Source organism: Pyxicephalus adspersus, chromosome 10 (assembly GCF_032062135.1).
Source record: "Pyxicephalus adspersus chromosome 10, UCB_Pads_2.0, whole genome shotgun sequence".
NCBI lineage: Eukaryota > Metazoa > Chordata > Amphibia > Anura > Pyxicephalidae > Pyxicephalus > Pyxicephalus adspersus.
In genome coordinates this window covers 46,287,271-46,295,911 of record NC_092867.1, presented here as the reverse complement: position 1 = coordinate 46,295,911, position 8,641 = coordinate 46,287,271, and positions in this window count along the sequence as shown.

The following is an 8,641-nucleotide window of genomic DNA, read 5'->3' as shown; positions in this document are numbered from 1 at the left end:
TTTTCTCTGTTTTTTATAATGATGTATTACATGTTACCATATGCTGGCCTGGAGGTACAGCTCTGCCTATGGCTATTTATAGGTGACTTTATACTGTTGTTTGAAAATTGCATTGTTTCAGCAATACCTTTTTTTTTACACAGTTAATATATGCGGGTGATTTCTTGGACTATTAACCACCTGGCCGGTAAACCCGACCTTGGTTCGGGTCTATCGATTTTGCAAAAATCGATAAACCCGAACTTTTCTCACTGTCTAAATCCCAATCACTTACCTGGTCCCCGCTGCGATGATCCGTTCTGTCCAGCGTCGATCGAAAACAAAAAATACTCACCTTCTCCCCGCAGCTCCTCCGCACACGTCTTCTGTCTTCTTTCTTCATCCGGCGAGTGCAGTGACGATCACCGGGGTTTCCCGGTGACGCCGCTCCATGCGTCAGTGCGGGCGGGAGGCGGGGCGTGAAATTCAAAATTTTGTATTGAGTTCCTTTTGTATTGAGTTGCAATGAACTCAATACAAAAAAGCTGTATTGAGTCCATTACAAAGAAATCCTTATATATTATATATATATTTGTATTATATATATATTATATAAGCTACTGTACAGGTACATTACATTATACACTTTTTTTTTATAAACTTTTTTTTAAAGATTTTTTTTTTTGTTTTATAAAAAAAATTGTATTATTAAATTTATAAAATTTTGGACATATTTCGGTCAGTTATGCGGTAATTAGGTGAATTATAAGTAATTATTGAGTAATTCGGTGAATTATAGCCTACAATCTAAAATAAATTTCCATGCAAAAAATTTACCACTTTTTGCATGGAAGTTTGGAAAGAATTAGAATACCCAGCGTTCGCGTACACGTCCCTCGGCGATTCCTGATGATGTCAGTGCGTGCGCCCGTCGATGGGGGTCGTAGTGGGAAATTCAAATATTTTGTATTGGATTCAATACAAAGTCCTGTATCCAATCCAATACAAAATATATTTATGTGGTTTTGTCTATAAGTATGTGACGTTGGACTGTTGGACACTAGGGAGGTGTTTTAGAAAAATATATTACTATACAGTATACCGAATTATCGCAATTTCAGTATTTTTCATTTATTTATGTATTCTTGTTTAAGCTGATTTTTGTGTATTTTATTTAATTTTATTAAAAGTATTTTTTTTTTTTTACATGATTGTGTGTTTCAAACATTTTTTATATTCATGATATCTACTAGACCCTTGTTCGGACATAATTCTGTAAGTTACAGGTCTACAATTTAAAAAAAAAAATTCATGAAAAACAGTGTACCGCTTTTGGTACAGAAATCTAGACATCAGTGTAACGCCCAGGTGGTTAAGGGACTGTGTTCCCCAAATAATAATAAAAATGAACTCAGACACCTTAAAAGGCTGAAAACTGATACAGTGCTGCTGTTGCAGGAAACCCACTTAGGAAGCAGTGATTTTCACAGAATGAAAATGCTCTGAGTTGGAGAGGTCTATGGTTCCCCATCAGATGATCGAAATAAATCTGTCCAGGGCGATTGTGAAGGGCTATGATCAGGATATATCATTCTACAATGTGTATGCACCCAATTCCTCCACAATGTCTTTTTTTCAAGAGGTCACCCGTTGGTTTGCCCAAGATCTTACACCACACATTATAATAGGAGTTGACTTTAACTTGGTAATGTTTGAGAGTGAGGATAGATGGTCTGCTTCAGTGGGTGGGGCTGGCCCTCGGGCGTCTTCCACAACCCTGTATGATTTTGTTACAACACTGCATTTAAATGATGTCTGGAGACAGCATCACCCACTGGAAAAGCAATTCATGTATGTGTCCCAGGTCCACCTCTCTCAGTCAAGGTTAGACTATTTATTTTGTTCTGATACCTTACTGTATAAGGTGGATGCACCTGAGATACAGACTATGATGATATCTGACCACGCCCCAATCTCCTTCACACTGCAAAATCAATATCCCAGGGGGGAGTACATCACTTGGCGTTTCCCCTCCTTTTTACCTAAAGACCCAGAATTCTGAAATGTTCTTTCCTCAGCTTGGTCCGAATATGTTCAACATAAAACTACCCACAGAGATAACCCAATTCTTTTCTGGGAAGCTAAGGCAGACACAGTAAGATTTAACAAATAACCCTTCTATAGCCCATAACAATCTTCGTATGAGGCTAAACGCAAATTTGATTCTGAATTATTGCAATATGAACAGCTAAAATGCAAATATAAATCCTTGGAATACCGCAAATATGGCAACAAATGCCAGGCAAGATGCTGGCAAATTGGTTCCTCCTGCCTATAAGCCTTCATACATACCTAAGGTATATACTTCCTCTGGGGACACTGTTACTAACCCCAGGGAAGTTAATAACCATTTGGCCCAGTTTTCCAGGAGCTATACTCTCTGTCCACGGGAGAAGCTCAGGATGCTGCTGCCTTTTTATCAGTAGTATTATGACACAAGACATTTTGGCGACTATATCTGCACTAAAGATTGGCAAAATCACTGATCCTGACTGCTTTACAGCCAAATTCTCTAAGCTTTTAAAAGATAATATTGTGGATTATCTAGGGGCGTTATACTTTGCCATGTGGGAAAGGGGTTGTTACTTTACTTCTGGCCAAGAGGCATATATCAGGCTTTTTCTGAAAAAAGATAAAGGTCCTTGTGCTGCTGCATCCTACCATCCCATCTCTTTAGTAAATATGGATGCAAAAATACTCTCCATGCTTCTTGCAGACAGGCTGGCTAAACTCCTTTCTTCACTTATCTCATCCTCACAGGTTGGATTTGCCCAGGGCAGAGCCACAGTGACTAATATCCGCAAGGTATCCGCAATATCCGCAAGGTACTGGTGGCGTTGGAGACTTCACCCAACTTCAACCAACGCTTGACTTAGCCATTATCACAATAAACGCAGAAAAAGCATTCGATAATGTAGCTATCCCTTGGTTATTTACAGAATTATGTTGGCATATGTGGCCCTTTTGTTCAATTTCTGGCAGCTATGTATGAATCACCTACGGCTAAAGCGCATACCCCGGGCTTTTTGTCCCACACTAAGTTACATAGGGAGACCAGACAAGATGGTATACCCTTGGAAATTGTGTGCTTTGCTACACTGTACAATCTTTGCACTTCTACCATCTTTATGGTGTAATATTCTGATCAGGGATACTGTTGCCACATGGATAGAACGTTAGAAACGAATAAAGGTGCCAATAGGAGTATCTACTTACCTGCCAATATGTGGTAATCCTATGTTCCCACAAGACCAATGCCATGCTGCCTTTAAAGAATTGAGTAAAAGAGGTTTATGGGGACCTGTTTGACGTGGAGGGCCCTTCTAGAATGTCACTGGTGGAACTGAAGGTTATATATGCTATCCCTGTTTGGGCTTTGCATCTAATGCATGACCTATTTAGGGTTCTTTAGTGAGCAATCCTAAGACGGCTTTGCAGCAAGATGATTTTGACCGAATGTTATTTTTGTCCCCTCAGAATATCTCAGATATTTATGCATACTTATTACCTGCTTTCACAAAGCTTTTATCTGCGATTAATGTTAAACGTTGGCACAGGGATTTTCCTGATATGGACATAGTAGACCGTGCATTACAAGGTTACCAAATGGTTAGGCAAAGTATAATTAATGAAATCTGGTGGGAATCTCTATTCATGATAGTCCACAGGGCATTTAAGGTATTTAGACCATCTAAAGGCGAAAGCCACTCCAGGGTATGGCATCTTCAATGCCCTAAATGTGACTGTTTTTCTGCGTCATTATCTCATCATCTATGGTTCTGCCCACGTATTGTTGAACTCTGGCGAAAAATGCTACTATGGGTGAGCAATGTGACAGGCTATGTTATACCAGATGACCCATCCCTGCTTTTTGGTTATTGGGGCGACACGACTACTGTTGTCAAGTCTCGATCATCAAAGGCCTGGATAAGTGTCTGCCTATTAGCAGCTAGACGTACCATTATGAGTGTGTGGGTCCAGTCTCAGCAGCCTGAGGTATAACAAGTAGTTCGATCTTTTGTTCTATAGAGAGATGCTGGAAGCCCAAATTCAAGGTGATAACGGTATAAGAGGCATGGGGCGATGTGACATAAAGAAGCACATCATCTGCAAAAATGGAAAGTTTGTATTGGTCATCCCCGATCCTCACACCTTTAATATCAGGGTTATTCCTTATTGCTTTAGCTAGGTGTTCCATAACTAAAATATACAGCAGGGGGGACAAAGGGCAGCCCCGTCTGGTACCATTGCGAATTTGTAAAGGCTCTGACAGGATACCATTTGCATGGATTCTGGCGGTTGTGCCGGTGTATAGAGCTTGTATATGACCTAACATATTCAGACCCAGTCCTATTTGTTTCAGGGTTTCCTGAAGAAAGACCCACTGTACACGGTCGAAAGCTTTTTTAGCATCAACCGATAAAATACCAGTAGGGACTGCGGATTTTCCAACCCAATTTATCAGAGACTGCTTTTAGGGTAAAGTCTTTTGTTTCCCGTCCCATCACAAAGCCTGCCTGGTCAAGATGGATAAGATGAGGCAGTAAGGCTTTCAATCCATTGGTCAATAACTTGGAATAGAGCCGGATGTCCAGGTTAGTTAAGGAAATTGTCCGGTAGCTACTACACATAGTATGATCCCGACCCGGTTTGGGTAACACTGTTATGTGGTCCTTCAAGGATTGGACGGGAAACACAGAGGTGGCCAACACTGCATTAAATACAGAAAGTAAAAATGGTAAAATAGGTTCCTGGAACATCTTATAAAACCTAGAGGTGAACCCAGGAACAAGGCACTGTGATTTTAATAATTCTAGGATGTAGTGCCCTAGCTAGCAACCTCCCAGGTTTGTCACCCTGGTGATAGAATAAGTTACGTGTTCTATCTCTCAGTTTAAGAGGAAACTCATCCAAAAGCAGTCTCAATTGCTGCTTTTTTGGGACAAAGATAGCAAAAGCTTCATGTCAGGGTTCTGTTTATGGGCTTTTTCAAAGGAATCAATAGCCGCCAACAGATCTTTGATAGTTTCGGATCGGATTAGTTTTTTAAGCCTAACTGCATGTTTGATCAAATGGTAGCGCAGCACACATTTAAGTGCCTCCCACTGAATAGGTAGGGGCAGATCATCTGTGGCATGGTCTGATAGAAAATGTTTTTGATAATGTTGGGAGCTCCTGTGCACAATCTAGGTCAAACAGCAGATTGTCATTTAATTTCCATGTGAAGAAAGATTTTTGGAAATCCGTTACCCCCAGAGATAAAAACCGGTGCATGGTCCGACCAGAGGAAATTCCCTATGGAGGTTTCATGTGGGTTCACCACGATATGTTGGGATACTAAAAACATATCTAAGCGATGGTACGTATTATGTGCCGGAAAGAAAATATGGGTAACTCTCCACACATCTACTAGGGAAAACTGGGCGAGAGCCTGCTTAAATCGTGTCAGCCTGGACCTCGAATAAGGGCCACCTCCTGATGAGGAGTCTATGTAAGGTTCTAGCACAAAATTGAAGTCTCCCTCAATATTGGCCTGACCTTCCCTGAAACACATCAACTATATCGATTCCATATTGGATCGGGTCATAATTAGGAAGATTCAAATTGGCTAGGATGTATGTCCTACCATAAAGAACTATCTTCAAAAATAGAAATCTACCAATTGGATCAGATTGTTGATCCATTACAGTGTATGGAACAGACTTATGGATGCTAATAGATACACCTTTAGATTTGGACGTTGAGTTGGTGCTGTGAAACCAGTGCAGGAAATATCTGTTGCGAGTCTGAGGTATATGACCTGAGCGGTAGTGGGTTTCTTGTAAAAAGAGGATCCCCACCTTTTGTTTTTGCAGAGAATAAAGTACTTGAGACTGTTTATTGGGGACATTAAAGCCTCTCACATTATAAGTGCAGAATTTTAGGCTGCTCATCCTTTAAAATGGTACTTGTCAATGTAGGTGCTTCGGCAGAGTATAACACTACTCAAGGCGGGTAAAGGCAACAGAGGGGAAAGGACTAAAAGGTAAGACAGAAAAGGGGGAAACACCAAAGGACAGGAACAATTGAGATAAAATCGAAAAAAAAAAAAGGGGGGAAAAAGAAAAGTAAAAGGCAAGTAGGATAGTTAATCACTAGGCCCCTGACTTAGGGAACCTGACTTAGAAAAAAGGGGAAAAAGCCTATACAGTTAAGAGCCCTATGTGGGGGCGTGGAGGGCTATTAACCTGCAGCAACATGAGGTGCCTCCACACAGAGGCATTGTTGTATTAAACAGAGATAAACAAGTCCTCTTCAAACAATTAGGCACAATATGAAACATAAATAGGCCTACATATAGACATAAATTGAAACCATATAAAGGCTATATAATATAATGTCAAGGCCATATAATGTCACAGCCTGTATCAAATAGTCATTCCAAAAGGTCTTTCTATTTGTAGAGAGGGAGTGAAGAATATAATAAGCAGTGGAACAAATACTGGGAACAATCTCAGCGGAAGGCAATCCGGGTCAACTGCAGCATAAGCGTATATGAAGGTATATAGTAGGATCAGCGGTAAGTATAGGCCACTTCCTTATGCCTACAGTCACATGTTGAGACCATAGTCATGAACCAGTATTCACGACATAGACCGATCACTCCTAGAGGTAGTCCCGTTAAACCGATGGATATAGTAGATAGGGAAATTTCTTTGGATGTAGACCTGGAGAGGGCAATTCGGTTCAAAACCATCATATTCCAATCATCCATGGGTCATGAGATAGCCGGGGGTATAGTAGAACCACATGGTGCGTCCGCCATCTTGTCCTTTCCTTCCAGGTCTGTGGCCGGCAGTGTCTGGGAGAAAAAAACCGCTATGTCACTGCTAGCGGTTCCCCGCTGTCTGCGTTGTGTAGCAGGAGGAATCCCCTTCTTATTGTACTAAGTCTTTAGTAGTTTCGATGGCATTATGAGGAGAAATAGCCCAAGGAAAAAGCACTCTGTGAAGAGCTCTGAGTCTCGCGTCTCTACCCGGCCATGCGCAAGCCAAGCCCCCTGAGTGTGATGTTTTATACCTGTAATGTTGGTACCAGGACATGGTTTTGTTATACTTCTGTCTTGCAATTTATGTGTCTGTATATCGTTAAAAGTTTTGTTGTTTATTGTAAGCTTCTCCCCTCCCCCTCCTTCCTTTTTGTTGTTATTTGATGTAATGTTTGTATGATGTAAAATTCTTTTCTAATAAAGTTTTCTCGAAAAAACAGATTGCACGTTAATCTTATTTATGCATTAAATTACCAGCTCAACAAAAAAAAAATTTCACTTGCCAAAGATTTTTAATATATTTGGTGTATTTCAGGTCTGCTGAATCCAGAATGAAAGCCAATTCAGAGGCAACTCAATTGAATTGGCTCTAGTTCTTGTGATACAGGAATCAGAATAGCCAATGTTACCAACAACAAATGTTAACACAACATATTATTATAAATCTTTTTTTACCACCAATATTTTGCATTTTATATATTAAATGTAGCATTATTTTCATGAAACGTTCATTTGCCTTCTTTTTATTCATACATTTTTACAAAAAAATGAGTTCTTCAAGAAGTTGTTTAAATGACCCCAATGTATTTTGCTACATTTGTGGTGAATAAGCTCAGCAAACACAGAGAAGAAACATTACAGAATTTGTGAAACAAGCATATCTTGCATAATTTGGTATTAAACTGGGGGAGTGTAACCCAGGAGTTTTCAGTGGAAGTGAATATGAAGGAAGTGTTTACTCAAACCAGCAGTTCTCCCAAGAAGAGCTCAATGATTTAATACGTGATTTAAGTCTATTAAAACAAGCATCTGAACTTTTAGCATCCAGGCTAAACGAAAAGAACTGTTTGAGACCGGAAGTTAAAACAACGGTTTATAGGACAAGAGAAGTGACACTCCTACCATATTTCAGTGAAGATGGAGACTTTGCCCCTGATTCATCAATAAAATCCGTAGCGCGATGGCGTACGATTTCGGATCGCGAATACGAATGCGCGAGCGATAATCCGATTCTGCTTGATGAATCAGGGGCTTTGTGTACTCTTGTAACATCCCTGGGCTACTAGCCTATATGGGATAACCAGAATACTGAGCAGAAGACTGGCGGCTTTCCATAGACAGTTCCACTCGAAGTTTGAAATGTTTTACTGCTTAATGGCAACTGCTATGCATCAATTCCTATTGGTCACTCAACAAAACTTATATGAAAATATCAAAATAGTCTTACAAAAGCTTTGCTATCATGAACACCAATGGTCCATTACTGTTGTTTTAAAAAAGGTGTTAACTTCCTACTTGAACAGCAAAGTTGATAAACAAAGTACCCATGTTTCATCTGCTTGTGGGATAGTAGAGCAAAGCAGGATCACTGGAGAAAAGTGACATCCAAGAGAAAACATGAAAAAAGGTGCAGCGAACATCAAAAACGAGCCAATGATTGAGAAAAAATCATTCTCCCTCCACTACACATAATGTTAGGACTAATGAAGTAATATGTTAGAGCTCTGCACAAGGACAGTGGTTGCTTCAAATACATTTGTAGGTTCTTCCCTGGATTGAGTACTGTAAAATTAA